Source organism: Uloborus diversus, chromosome 3, assembly GCF_026930045.1.
Source record: "Uloborus diversus isolate 005 chromosome 3, Udiv.v.3.1, whole genome shotgun sequence".
NCBI lineage: Eukaryota > Metazoa > Arthropoda > Arachnida > Araneae > Uloboridae > Uloborus > Uloborus diversus.
In genome coordinates, this window is record NC_072733.1 from 127,260,991 (window position 1) to 127,276,114 (window position 15,124).

Consider the following 15,124-nt stretch of genomic DNA (forward strand, 5'->3'; position numbering starts at 1 on the left):
TATTCACATTTATACTGAAATAATCTTCCTATTAACCAACAAATAGTCTAAAAATGCGTTCCTAACAAAATATTATAGGGAATGCCCGACAACTCTCCTACTACTCTCCTACTTATGTGCGAATGTTAAACAGCTCAAACAAAAAAATCCAATACTATCTTCAAATTTTATTTACAAATGCAATATTTGTATTTCATTGTGTTCGGTACGAAGACTGGTAAAAAGTAGTCATCTTGACACTGCAACCTTTCGTTCATAAGGAAAAAAAGTACAATTGAGGATCTAAATGGCTACTGAAAATACTTCACGAGTCCTCAAACAAACTAAGAGTTAAAAGGTTTAATTTGGATAATGGATCCTGATCCAGACCAGGATCTAGAATATTTGTAGGAGAAATCTTTCTTTTTTCTTCTTTCAGTTTTTTATTCTTCGTGCTTGAAACACTTACAACTTTCTTCAAACCCTTTGAATCATTACATATTTTGAAATAAAAAAAAAAAAGAAAAAACATGTCATGCTTCAGTTAATAAAGTTTGGGAAATTTTTATTTTCGTAAATCGATTCCCCCCTCTATAATGCATGACTCATTCGCCCCTCCAACAGGATCGTCTGGATCCGCCACTGAGATCATGCGCTATGTATTGAATCGCCCATTCGAATGCTATGGAGCGGCCCCTAATGACAAGACTACCCAAATTACCCCCTGTCAATTTCAGGGGAAAAGACTGCACTTGTACCCCGTGTGCACCCAAATCAGAAGTATTTCCCCAGGATGACTCTCAAATGCTATGGAGCACGACCCGGTAATAAGCCCCCCCCCCCAAAAAAATGAGATTTTTAAAAATTTAAACCCCCCCTCCTCCCGAGCAATTTTTTCCAGGAGTCCCCATTATGGCACTCCTATCTTTTTCCACACAGAAATGAACTATCTCAAGGTCATACATCTTTTTATCAGAGCCGCTCATCTTGCACTGTTTAAAAAGGATAAAATTTTTGGATAGTGCGGGATATATATAGTGTGGAATATGTTAGTTGAACCTACTGGGGCTCATAACTGAGATTGCACTATAAAAAGCCTTCAAAAATTACCCACATCCCCTCCTCCGGAAAAAAAAATAGGATCAATGAGGCAGTCAGCGTTAATAACCCTCTTGCTTTAGGAGGGTCATTTTAGAGGGTTTGGACAGCTTCGTTCTTTGGGAGTGTTTCATAGCAGTTGAGAGGTCTGTATAGGGCGGATGGGCTTAGTAGTAGCAATAAAATAAGATTGAAAACCTTCTAATATTACCCCCCCCCCCACACACACACACTCCAAAAAGAAAGAAACAGCGGTGCGGTCTATTTGTGTCAGAAGTGCCTATGAAGGGGCACTCATGGTGCCAGTTCCGCCATTCTAATTTTGAAGGAGGATAATTTTTATAGGGAAGCTAATTTCATCAGTCCTGTAGGGGGGGGGGGGCGTTGGGATCCCTGTGGCCATGTATATCTACTGAATAAAATTGCTAAATAACATCACATCTTATGCTTTGGCATAGGCTTTCCTTTAAGCTCCAAAAATTAAAATGTATTTAAAATAAAAAATATTTGCACCTCTTTAAAAACATTAAATTTTAAGGGGGGAGCAGGAGGGGGACGATAATCCAGCTAATTTAGTAAAGAGATTTTATAGTTGATTTTCAGTTTCTCCTACCCTCTGAAACAGCGGACCTATCTAGATAATCAAAAAATTTCCATTTTTTACTGAGAATCCAAGCCAATCAGGGGTGCCCTCCCCCCCCCCCCCGTTACTGAAAAAAAATCTCGACTCTCTGTTTCTTTTTTGTAGCTCATGTTTTTTTCTGTTTATTTATTTACTAGTGGTACCCGCACGCGGCTTTGCCCGTAATAGAAAAATTAAAAGGTCTTTTGGTTCGCCTGTATATTTACAAATAATATGTATGGTGAATTTTCTCGCCAATTGGCTTGCACCCATGTTACGGTTCCACGTTATGATAATTTCGCATCTCGCTAATTGGCTTGTGCCCATGTTACGGTTCCACGTTATGATAATTTCGTAATTTACTCGTCCATCTTATGATATTTTTGTTCTTAAAATTCGATCAGAAAAAGAACAAAAACGAATTTTCAAAAAATCGCTTCGAGGTGCATACCCCCATGCTACAAACTAACTTTGTGCCAAATTTCATGAAAATCGGCCGAACGGTCTAGGCACTATGCGCGTCACAGAGATCCAAACATCCATACAGAGAGACTTTCAGGTTTGTTATTTAAAAAGGAAATAAAAGAAGAAAGATAAAGAAGTAAAGAAAAGAAAGATAATTTTCAGAACAAATTCTTTACCATTTTATTAAATTTCTGTGAAAAATGGGCTTAAAATTGGAATAGAAAAAGAACAAAATCGAATTTTCGAAAAATCGCTTCGAGGTGAACACCCCCATGCTACAAACTAACTTTGTGCCAAATTTCATGAAAATCGGCCGAACGGTCTAGGCACTATGCGCGTCACAGAGATCCAAACATCCATACAGAGAGACTTTCAGGTTTCTTATTTAAAAAGAAAAGAAAAGAAGAAAGATAAAGAAGTGAAGAAAAGAAAGATAAAGAAAGATAATTTTCAGAACAAATTCTTTCCCATTTTATTAAATTTCTGTGAAAAATGGGCTTAAAATTGGAATAGAAAAAGAACAAAATCGAATTTTCGAAAAATCGCTTCGAGGTGCACACCCTCATGATACAAACTAACTTTGTGCCAAATTTCATGAAAATCGTACGAACGGTCTAGGCGCTATGCGCGTCACAGAGATCCAAACATCCATACAGAGAGACTTTCAGGTTTGTTATTTAAAAAGAAAAGAAAAGAATAAAGATAAAGAAGTAAAGAAAAAAAAGATAAAGAAAGATAATTTTCAGAACAAATTCTTTCCCATTTTATTAAATTTCTGTGAAAAATGTGCTTAAAATTGGAATAGAAATAGAACAAAATCGAATTTTCGAAAAATTGCTTCGAGGTGCACACTCCCATGCTACAAACTAACTTTGTGACAAATTTCATGAAAATCGGCCAAACGGTCTAGGCGCTATGCGCGTCACAGAGATCCAGACATCCAAACATCCTACAGATATCCTGACATCCTCCGAACAGAGACTTTCAGCTTTATTATTAGTAAAGATTTATTTATTTGAATATTTTTATTTACTTACTTATTTATTTTTAATTATTATTATAATTATTACTTTATTCGAAAAGTGCCAATGACATACCCCATATACCCGCACACACACGCAAACTAAAAAGTTAAATGAAATAAAATGTAAACCATAAAATAAAATAAATTAAAAAAATAAAATAGAGTAATAAATAAATAAAAAATAATTACCCCCCCCCCCCCCCGAATGCCAATTACAATTTATATGACTAAAATACGCAGTTGAAATTATCTATATTCGCTTTAGCTCCCAAAGAAAAAATTTATACTTTAAAAGTCAGGTCACTAGAGCCAAATTATCAATAAATTGAGAAATTGAAACAAATATTAATTATCAATTTTTTGAAATTTCATGCTTTATTTTAAAATATGTTTTCCCAATTTAAAGGGACGGCTGCCCTCCCTTGCCGCCCTCTAGATACGTCCATAGTAATAATGCAATTCGATTTAAAATATGTTTTTTATTTTACGTAATTTAAAAATGTGAAACGGGGTTGGGTCCGATAAAACATTTCCTTAAAAGCACTATTTAAAACTTATTATGAACATTATTTGGAGGGACTTTCTTTCACTGAAGTACCTTAGAAGCTGAACTTTAAAGTATCCGACAATATTTCCTTTCATCTTCAATTTTATCAATTATTGGCTATTCAAAGCGAAAGCAAAACCGCTTTTTAGCACGCAAACATATGCAATCGTGCGGTTTGTTGGCAACGCTAAAAGCTCTATCTATCGGCTCAAACTGAACTATATTTCTGGTCCCCTTTCAGCTTCGGAAATCGGTCGAAAATGACAGGCTCCTCAAACAGAGAAGCGTTGCATCCTCGTAGGCTACGGTAATGTAATGGGGCGGTCATCTGTTGTGTAAACTTTAACTGCGCTTGGCGGTTGTTTTTATGTGATTTCATCCAAATTCTAGTCAAAATGTAATTATGTGCGTCAAAAATCAATATCATAATGTCTTAAAACTTTTATGAAAACACTCTCCGGAATTCTCAGTATGTGTTATTCTTTCATTTTTGACTTACAAAATTTTAGCTGTCCAATAATTCAATTGCGACATGCATTTTGCTGAGTCTATAATTATATGTGTATCGTATTTCTCTAGTTTGATACATTTTCTTGTATGATTTGCACCTCTGCGTTCAATTTTGAGCTAATTATTTATAAATTGCTAATAATTTACGTTCTTTTCGCACCTCTTCATTAATTATGTGTTCGTCCAGGTAAAATGAATTCGCTTAATTTAAATGTGATCATTTCACTTGTACGGCTTTCGATGCTCAAGTTCGTCTACTGAGTCTCACACAGAATGAAAGTTTTCCAGAGTTTTAAAAAACATTAAAATAGCGAACAGAAAATGCATGGGTCACTAAAAATATTTTAAACGGAAACAAACTACTTCATATTAACGGTACATCAATAATAAATATTTAAAAATTGTCGTTGAGCTGTAAAAAAATTAATTCAGTTGCAACAAGTTGTTTTTCTATATTTTTTGTTGGCATTAAAACAAAGTTAAAAGGTGGCTATTATTTTAAAGTCGTAGCGCAGTCGATCCTGGATTAACCAGCCTCCAATTAACTGCATCTCTGCCAAACTCAGATAATATAGACTAGGGGTCTCCAACTTACAACTTGCGGCCAAATACAGCAGTCAAGCAGATTTTTCCTGACCCGTGGAAAGCTCACAAACTGAAGAAAAAGATTTTGCATTCGATAAAAATCTATTTTTTTAAAGGGATTTTGAAAGAAAACAACCAAAAAATCTTAAAATCCACTGTTGAGCTTGGGAGGTAGTCAGTTTAGGGGGGGGGGGGAGCAACTACTCTCTTTTCAAGAGGAGAGTCGCAGACTCTCATCTCCCCCCCCCCCCCCTCCAAGTCACGAAGATTATTAAGAATGAAGGCTTTCACAGCTGGTGTCAATAATTTTGCGAGAATCCTATCTGTTGTGCCGTGGTCTGAATGTTGTTACCCCAAACGTTTCGACTAATCTGCGGCAGTCATCTTCAGTGTTTACGTGGTCAAACCTTCCAGGGACGCGACTTCCTAGCAACTGATGCAGATTTCAAAGTGTTGAATTTTTAGCCAACCAGAAGCAGCGACGTACGTCCAGCAGCCAATCCCCAACCAGAATGAAGAGAGCTTAAGTTTCAGCCAACCAGAAACAAGGATGAACGGTCATCGGCCAATCCTGGCCCAAATTGAAGGGAGAGCTAGCTCTTCCCTCATAAATACCGACAAAACTTCGAAAACTGCATCAGCTGCTTTCCTGGAAGCTTTGAACACGTAAACGCTGAAAATGACTGCAGCAGATGCAGTCAAAACCTTAGGCGTAACAACACTCGACCCACAGCACAACAGCTCAGAATCTCGCAACGTCATCACCAAAAAAGTTTAAAATTTCATTTTAGGTTCTTCAATTTTCAAAAAACTTTTGGAAGAGAGCTTGCTCTTTTCCCTGGTATAGTGCAGTCAATGAACACATTGTGGCTTGCATGGTATATGCGATAATATTTGACTTCAGAATATTGTTAGGGGTATTTAGTAAGTAAACATACTAAAAGACTAGAGGTGAGCTAAAAGTGGAAGGAAGGAGGGGAAGAATATTTTGGGTTTTTCGAGTACATATCGGAAACGGTAGAAGAAATGCATTCAAAATAAAAATTCAAACTGAATAAAATTCCTATAAAACTTTCTACACATATTAGTCAAATTTCCAATAATTTTCCAGGTATATGTTATGAAAAATTGATGATTTTCGGAGAAATTCTCTCTTTTTGTCAAGCATTTACTCCTAGTGTCTCCCAGGATATTCATGAAAATTGTCAATGATGAAGTTTTAGACCTTTAAGTTTCCTTTAAAATGCAACAAAATAGTATTATCAAATTATTCAACCAATTAAAAGTTATAGAATTTCAAACATGCGCATTTATGGCGAAAAAGGAAACACTTGCCATTCACAAAAAGCAAATTGACTCGAAAGGATTGAGCGATTCCTCTTTCCTCAATGAATTCCACAATCCTGATTGACAATGAAGAAGTAGTTGGGGATTACTATGACACAAATGATGTAACGCGTCCATGGGAGGGGGGATTGGGAAGCGGGATTCGTTAAATGTTGACTTAGTGACAAGGGGGAAGGAAAAAGTGAGTGTGACGTCAAAAGCATTTTTTAATACCAATATGCTTATGAAAAGTACTTTGTGAGAAAGTGGGAGAGGAGTCAAAAAAGTTGGAAAAAAAATGACATTTATGGGCAACCTCTTACCGAGAAATCGGACGAATAGTTGCAGAATTACGTATGTGCCGTATGAATTAGCTCCATACCCATGGCATTATTTAACGAAAGTGGACTGAGGAAGTGCTGAAAATCAGCACTTCCTCGGTAAGAAATTTGTTAAAAGTAATTTATAGGTAAACAACTGAATGCCCCCGACCTTAGGGGGAGGGGAGCTAAAGGTGGGAAGGGGTGAGCCAATTTTTGTGGCTTTCGATTATATCTCAAAAATGGCAAAAAAAAAAGTCCAAATAAAAGTGAAAGTTAGCTAAATTTATTGTGAAATTGTTTTCATACGTATATGTCACATTTCTAATGGTTTTCTAGATATCCATTCTTGAAAATCAGTAATTTTGCTGCTTCTAATATAGGGTTCGTACTTCCTTAAAAAACCATTTAGAAACCCTTAATTTCATCAAGCAAAATTAAGGTCCCTAAAAAACCCTTTAAAAATCCTTAATTTTCTGAAAATGTCCTTAATTTTTTAAAAACTGTCCCTGTTTTCTTGTTTTTTTTATTTCCCCCTTGCCCCCCTCAAATCTTCATCCTTCTTGATATCTGCCAAAAATGTATGTTTTGGAAACATGCGAACAATGTCAAACACATGATTCACGGAAAATTGCATGCCTTGTTTGAGATTTCAATCTTTTTGCATCCTTCAAATGTTTCAATTATTTAAAATGTTGGAAGGTTTTTTCACCATATGCTATTTTATATCTGCTTATATTGTTCATTATTGAGCAATCACATTGCTTGCTGTTCTCATTTGACTGTTTTGAGTTCCTACGATTTTATTTCCCCCCCCCCCCCCCCCGCCTCCCTCTGCAGCACCACCGTTGACCGGCTCCTCCCGATGCTGCTCCTCTAGCGAAAGCTATCTCCAGGTTGCGTCAATATCCTACACACACACACATACATACACACCCACACGCACACACATACTCACACACTCATGCCTGCACACAGACACAAACGCCAAGGTGATTGCGAAAAACATAATTTGAATTCCAGATGTCAATATTCTAATTCATTTTTAACTCCCCCCCCCCTCCGCCTCGCTCTGCAGCACCACCGTCGACCGGCCCCTCCCGAAACTGCTTCTTTAGCGAAAACCGTCTCCATGTTGCGTCCAAATTCTACACACAGGCATACATACACACATGCATGTACATACACGCATGCCTACACACATGAATGCCTACACACTGTAGCATACATGCACACACACAAGCCTACATACATACACCCACAAACGCCTACACACATACACACACAAATGTGCGCAAACACACACGTACATGCCTACACAAAGACACACGCCTACATGCACACACAAGCCTACATACACGCCTACACACACACACACCTGCATATGCCAACACAAAGAAACACACGCCTACATACACAAATTAGGACCTTCAAACACACTCGCGATTGTGAAAAACATAATTTGAACTCAAAATGTCAAAATTCAAATTATTTTGATAATATTTTTATTTCTTGAATTTATTTTAGAAAAAATGCAAAAGTCAGTCAAAAGATTGTGGTCCAACTCCCACAGTCTTGGGTTGTCAGGGGTCTGGGCAGAGGATATTTGGGTCCGTTAACGGACCCTTCACAAAAATCCGATCAACCAAAACGGACCTTTCACAAAATCCCGATCAAACAAAACGGACCCTTCGCAAAATTCTGATTAACAAAATCGGATCTTTCACAAATTGTTTATTGAAAGAGCAAATCTGAAAGCAAAATAACGCATATTTCTGTGTATAAACCGATAATTTTTGGAACCTTTTTTGGAATCAAATTAGAGGGATCAGCTTATACAAAATAGGAAATTTTGAAAAAAAAAAATCGGCACTCTTGCGATGTTCCTGCAAGCCCTGCAAGCGATAAATAATTGCTACTGCCAAATAAATATGATGGTTGTTTGTTTTATCACAGCTAATTAGCAGCGGTGTTGTTGCAAACTTTCCTGAAAAGGCATTGGTAAGCACTTTTCTCCCCCCCCCCTCCGCTCATGATTTAATAAACAATAATAATATATATCTGCGAAATGAACTTAGAACTGCAAGAAATGAACTTAGAACTGCAAAGGGATAGGGAAAAGGGGGAATATGGGTGGGGAAAAAAATATGCGTTGAACCTTTATAATGACTTGATTAGAAAATATTCTCATCATTTTACCAGTTTGTCAATATTTGCGTTTTTACGGGTGCGGTGCGATGTTTAATTGTTATTTTGGGAGAAAACTATATGGGTTTTGATTTTTCGATGCTAACAAGGATGATTAACTTTAAATAAACTCTTTTAATTACCGTTTTTTTTTTCCTTTAGATATCTACATTTTGAAAAATGCTATCTTTTAACATCCGATATGAGAATCATATTTTGTTCTTTTTTCAAGCTAACTTCGCTTTATTAGGATGCAAATAAATGAAAAGTCTCTTTATTTCTGTTAGAACTCTCTTTTCAAGTTTTTAAAGCAAAATTCCATTTTCTGTTAGAGTCAAAAATTAAAATGCTGAATAGATGGTTTATTTTATTTTATTTATTTATTTTTTTTTGCGTCAACTGTGTCCACAGATATTAATGAAATGTTTATCATAGGACTCTAAAATGCAATTTTAAAATAATTTTATCAAAAATATTTCTTTTACAAGCCGTTTTTTACTTTTGATGCCTTCACTTTGACAATTGCGATCTCTCAATCATTTTAAATACTGCACAGAAATATTTCTAGTATAATTTAACATAATGTAGAATGGTAGATAAATATTGATATTGAGAGAGCGATGCCCCCCCCCCCCCTGCCAAATATCAGAAAAACACCCCAGAATGATTTTCTCGACATAGAAGAGGAAATTACTCAACTTTAAGTTTAATTGATGCAGTTTGTGCCATCTCTAAATTCTAAAATTTCATTTAATTTTTTTTTTTTTTTTGTGAAATTATTTGATTTTTTACAAAATTATTTGATTTTTCACAAAAAACGGACCCTGTGAAAAATCCTGGACAGACCCCTGGTTGTATTAGAACTTGGCATGGCTATTTTTTTTAACTGTATTTAAGAAAATATTCAAAATATTTACAATGAATCTCTAATGGTTTAGGCTTTACAGCCTGTAAAATTTTTTGGAATGTCATTATTAAATAAAGCAAATTCAAGTTGCTTCGTTTTGTTCATGTTCTTTTGATCCTGAAATCGTATTATGAAGTTTTTAAAACCAAATTTCCATTTCTAATTGCAAGGGAAAATGATAACCAATTATTTATATGTACATATCGTTGCCTCAGAGCAACAGTAAGATATCCTAGTGTTATTTCTGGGATTAGATGTCTTACTGTTGCTCTGAAGCGATGATAAATAGATTTTTTTTTTTTCAATTCTCGCTGTGAAAAGTATATTTTACCACTTAGATTTTTTACTCTGTTGTAAATTTTTACTTTACAAACAAGCCTAATTTTTAAACTTACGTTCTCATTTTCAATACCTCAAATTCAAATGTTTTTAATAAAAAAAAGGATATTTTCTCTGAAAAATATGAAAATTGATATAATTGAGTGATACAGCCATAACTCCCCCCTCAACACTTGATTCAATGACTCGGGGGTTGGAAATTGCTGCCTTTCTTTCAAAATTTGAATTTATACAGAAATAAACAAAATTGTAAGAAATGAGGCAATGCAGCAAATTTGCACAAAGTGGGATGTTAGTAACAATAACAAATAAAAAGCAATAATAACAAAACCATAGTTTAAATACCTTGAAGAAAAGAGATGTTTAGTTTTTTCCATCAATTTGCCTCTCACTCCAATAATGTATGCTAAAAAAAGTGTTTAATAGGACAAATATTGTTCTAGTTATCGTCTTTTTCCTGATCTTTTTTTCTTTTTTTTGACTGAAATTTGAGGAAAAAAAATACTGTGCTTTTGGAAAAATATGTGCTATGTATAGTATTAATTACTACCCTATTATTCAAACATGATTAGCCAGTTTCCAGTCCTCTGGCACTGTCCCTGAGTTATAAGAAGCATTAAAAATATTTAAAATAACATCCACTAATTCCTCTGCACAATCCGCTAAAATTTTTGGATAAATATTATCTGGTCCCAGGGCTTTAGTTGCTTTAATTTTTTTCAAATGAAATAGAACCTCCTCCCTGGAAAACACAAAATCCTCAACATCATCCCTCCATAATAGCTTGTGTCTTGCTAGTGTCAACTGTTGAGAGACAGTTATCGTTAAACACACTGGAAAAAAAGTTATTAAGAACATTGTTGTTTTGAACAATGTTGTTAAGAACATGTTTTTTCGCCGCTAGAGGGCGCTAGAGTTGCTGGGGAGTGTTTTTGCTGCTCCTGAGATAAGTGATTTTTTACTGTAATTGTTTATTTTACTACTTTAGTTTCAGTATTTTTATTGTATTTTATCATATAATTAAGTATTCTTGTGCTTTTAAGTCTTATTTTTGATTTACTTGCTTTCTTAAAGTGTTTTTCTATTCTGTGTAGCTAAGCCTAAATTGTGCTGATTTCTTGTTGTTAAGCCTGAGTGCTCTGTTTAGGGTGTAACTTGTTTATTTTAACTTACTGCTTGTCTTAGGATTTAGTAATATTTGTATCTTTTACTTCCAATGCTTTCTAATTCTAATAATTAGCATTATTTCTCCAATTTTGTATTTTTGCATTGACTTTTTAAGTGTACCATTTTGAGCTAGAATGGGAGTTATATGCGTAATGAAGGAGGTTAAAAGTGGTAAAGGGGACAAGTGGATTTCTTGTGACCTATGTCAGATGTTCTGCTTTTTTAAGGGGAAGGATGAGTCTGAGAAGGATTTCATTTGCACAAATTGTGTTGAACTCTCAGAAATCAGAGTTAGGATGCTTACTTTGGAGGGTGAGTTAGCATTAGGCTGTAGGCGTGTAGATGGGGTAAACACTCCAGAGGGAAAGGGGGGAGTTAGCAAAAAGGAGGTTGGCATTAGCTGTGTGTTAGATAGTGGGAATATTCCAGAATTAAAGGAGGAAGTTATTAAAAAGGATGTGGGCATTAGCTGTGTGTTAGATAGTGGGAAAATTCCAGAGGTAAAAGGGAAAGTTATTGTTGATGTGACTGACTGGGAAACAAAGGGTATAATTTTGGGAGATTCAATGGTGCGTGAGGTGGGAAACTCAATAGGCAGAGTTAGACGTAAGGTGGCTAGATGTTGTTTGCCATGGGCTCGGGTGAGAGATGTAAATAGGGTTGCTGAAAAGAAGGGGGTATTTAATAAAGAGGATGTAGTTACTTTGTGGGTGGGAACTAACGATGTAGCCATAGTAACAACGATGAGTTTACAAAGGAATGGGATTCCCTGTTGGACAAAGCAACCAACTGTTCGGCAAATGTCCAAGTGGTTGGTTTGCTTCCCAGGTATGGTGTGCATAGGAGTTGGTTAAACCAACGGGCTAGGTGTATGAACCTGGTACTCAAGGAAATTTGCGTTAAGCGTAGTATCAGGTTTATTGATGTGTGGAGTAAATGTAAACACGATTGGATTGCTAGGGATGGCCTGCATCTGAGCTCTACAGGGGTCAAAATGGTTAGTGGTTTGGTTTTAGAGGCTTCAGAATCAAAAAACTAAGTTGGACTGGGGGGCATGGTTTAAGGAGCAGAATTCGAAAGGGTACTAACTATTGGGATTTTAGTAGAAACGGAATAAACGGATAGAATAGAAACGGAAATAGGGTGGCTAATAAGAGAAAAGATTTTAACAGTTGGGATTCAAACAATCGTGCAGCATTAAATAAAAGTAAGATGGGCTTACTTAAGGTTTTTCATACAAATGCTCGTAGTATTAGGAACAAGATGGAAGAATTGAAAAGCATAATTATAGATGAGAGGTTGGATATTATTGGAGTTACCGAGACATGGGCTACCGATATTATCTATTGTTGGGTATAATTTGTTTAGACAAGATAGAGTAGGTAAAAGAGGTGGTGGGGTTTTATTTTATGTCAGAGACACTTTAATTTGCAATGAATTGGTAATTAATGATAAACCTAATGAGATTGATATGATTTGGCTGGAGTTGATTAGTGATAAGGGCAAAAAACTACGTTTAGGGAATATTTATAGGCACCCAACTTAAGCCAGCGTCAAGACGAACAGATGTTTAGTATTATTAGTGACATTTCTAGCAAGGGGTCAGTCATCATAATGGGAGATTTTAATTTTCCAGGAATTGATTGGAATAATTTTTACCATAGTAATAGCAGAGAAGAGGATTTTTTGAAAGTAATTGGTGACTGTTTCTTTGATCAAATTGTAACTCAGGGTACTCGACAGGACGCTATTTTGGATCTAGTTTTCTGCGACATGGAAGGCTCTGTTCAGGGGTTATGTGTAGGGGAACACATTGGAGATAGTGACCACAACAGTATTAGGTTTGGGATTAAATTTGATATGCACAAAGTAGAGAATTTTAGGTTTGTGCCCAATTTCAGAAATACTGACTTTGTGGCACTTCGGCAGAGTTTGAAAGCAGTTTTTTCTTCTGGATTGGACAATAGCGATGTGAATCTTCAGTGGGCAGAGTTTAAGGAAAATCTAGCGAATACGGTTAGGGATCATGTTCCTTTTAGGAGAAAGGGTGTCAACACTAAAATTTGGCCAATGTGGTTCTCAAGGGAAACTAAAGACGCTCTAAATTACAAGCAAGCTGCTTTTCATAGGTTTAGAGAAACAGGTCACAGTGCAGATAGGCTCCAATATTGTAAGGCAAGGCGTAAATTTAAGTATTTGGTACGGATTCAGAAAAGAGAGTTGGAGCAAAGACTGGCAGATAATATAAACAGGAATCCCAAGAGGTTTTTTGCATACGCTAATTCGGGGAAAGTTCGAAATAGTCATATTGGGCCACTGGTTGATGAGCACGGAATTTTAATTCAGGACGATAGTGATATTGCTAATGTTCTTAATAACTTTTTTTCGAGTGTTTTTAACGATAACTGTATCTCAACAGTTGACACCAACAAGACACAAGCTATAGTACAGTTTGAGGACTTTGTATTTTCCAGGGATGACGTTTTACTTCATATTAAAAAAATTAAAGAGACTAAGGCTCCGGGGCCAGATAATATTTATCCGAAAATTTTAGTTGAATGTGCAGAGGAATTAGCAGATGTAATCGCAAACATTTTCAATGCTTCTTATAATTCGGGGACAGTGCCAGAGGACTGGAAGCTGGCTAACATTACACCGCTCTTCAAGGAAGGGTCTAAAGGGAGTGCGGGAAATTATAGACCTGTGAGTCTAACTTCGGTGGTTTGCAAAATTTTTGAAACATTGATGAAAATTAAGATAGTAAATTTTCTAGAGACCAATAATCTATTGACTAGTTTTCAGTATGGTTTCAGGAAAGGTAAATCTTGTGCAACTAATTTATTACATTTCTATGAGAAAGTTACCATGGCTTTGGACAATAAGAAGCCTGTAGATGTTGTGTACATTGATTTTCAAAAAGCTTTCGATAAGGTACCGCATGTTGCTCTACTTAGCAAATTAGCTGATATAGGAATAGGAGGGAAAACTTTCATCTGGGTAAAAAACTGGCTGACCGGAAGGAAACAAAGAGTAGTTGTAAGGGGAAATTATTCTAATTGGAGTGAGGTCTTAAGCGGGGTTCCTCAAGGATCAGTGTTAGGGCCTGTTTTGTTCATTGTCTTTATGAACGATATTCACAAAAATATTTCTGGGAACATGAATTGTTTTGCTGATGATGTCAAAGTTATGGGGACTGTAGAAAATGATGAACAAGCAAATCAGCTGCAAGAGGATCTAGATCATATTACGGAGCGGGCTGATAAATGGGGTATGGCTGTTAATGTTGGGAAATGTCAAGTGCTACATCTAGGGCATGGAAACAAGTGTACAAGTTAGTATTTGCAAGGTTCAGTCATTAGTCAGGCAAACTAAGTTACTGATCTGGGGGTCTTAATAAGTCAGGATTTAAAGTTTAGCCAACAGTGCAGCATTGCTAGCAACAAAACCAATAAGATGCTTGGGTTTATCAATAGATCTATTTCAAATAAATCTAAAGAAGTTCTTCTGCCCTTATATAGAAGTTTGGTAAGACCCCATTTGGAGTATGCTGTTCAGTTTTGGTCTCCTTATCTTAAGAAAGACATTAATGTATTGGAAAGAGTTCAAAGGCGGGCTACAAGGCTAATAAGTGGACTTTCTCACTTAGATTATGATTCCTGGCTTAGAAGGCTAAAAATGTACAGTCTTGAGCAAAGAAGAGACCGAGGGGACATGATTCAGCTGTTTAAATTTATTAAAACGAAAGATGTTACGGGGCTAAAGTTTAGCACTGAAAACAGGACAAGGGGTCATTGTTTTAAGCTATTTAAATTTCAGGCTAACATGGATATTAGGAAAAATTATTATTTTAGCAGGGTAGTGGAACCTTGGAACAGCTTACCGGAAGAGGTGGTAATGAGCAAAGGAGTAGACAGTTTTAAGAGGGCCATTGATCTTCACTGGGGATTGTAAATTGACTAGGACCAGTCTAGCTGGGCCCAGAGCCTGTTGCTGGTCATCACTTTTGTATTTGTATTTGCAATATCCCTCTAGTTTTGGATTAAATTTC

At 36.1% G+C, this 15,124-nt stretch overlaps 1 protein-coding gene across 1 annotated transcript in view; it reads left to right on the forward strand.

The window, feature by feature from the left end:
* Nucleotides 1-4,081: 4,081 nt before the first annotated feature.
* LOC129218936 (trafficking protein particle complex subunit 9-like) overlaps nt 4,082-15,124 on the forward strand; it is a 215,376-nt gene continuing 204,333 nt past the window's right edge. The window contains 1 exon segment of the mRNA XM_054853256.1: nt 4,082-4,204. The gene's annotated coding sequence lies outside the window, so the exon portion shown is untranslated.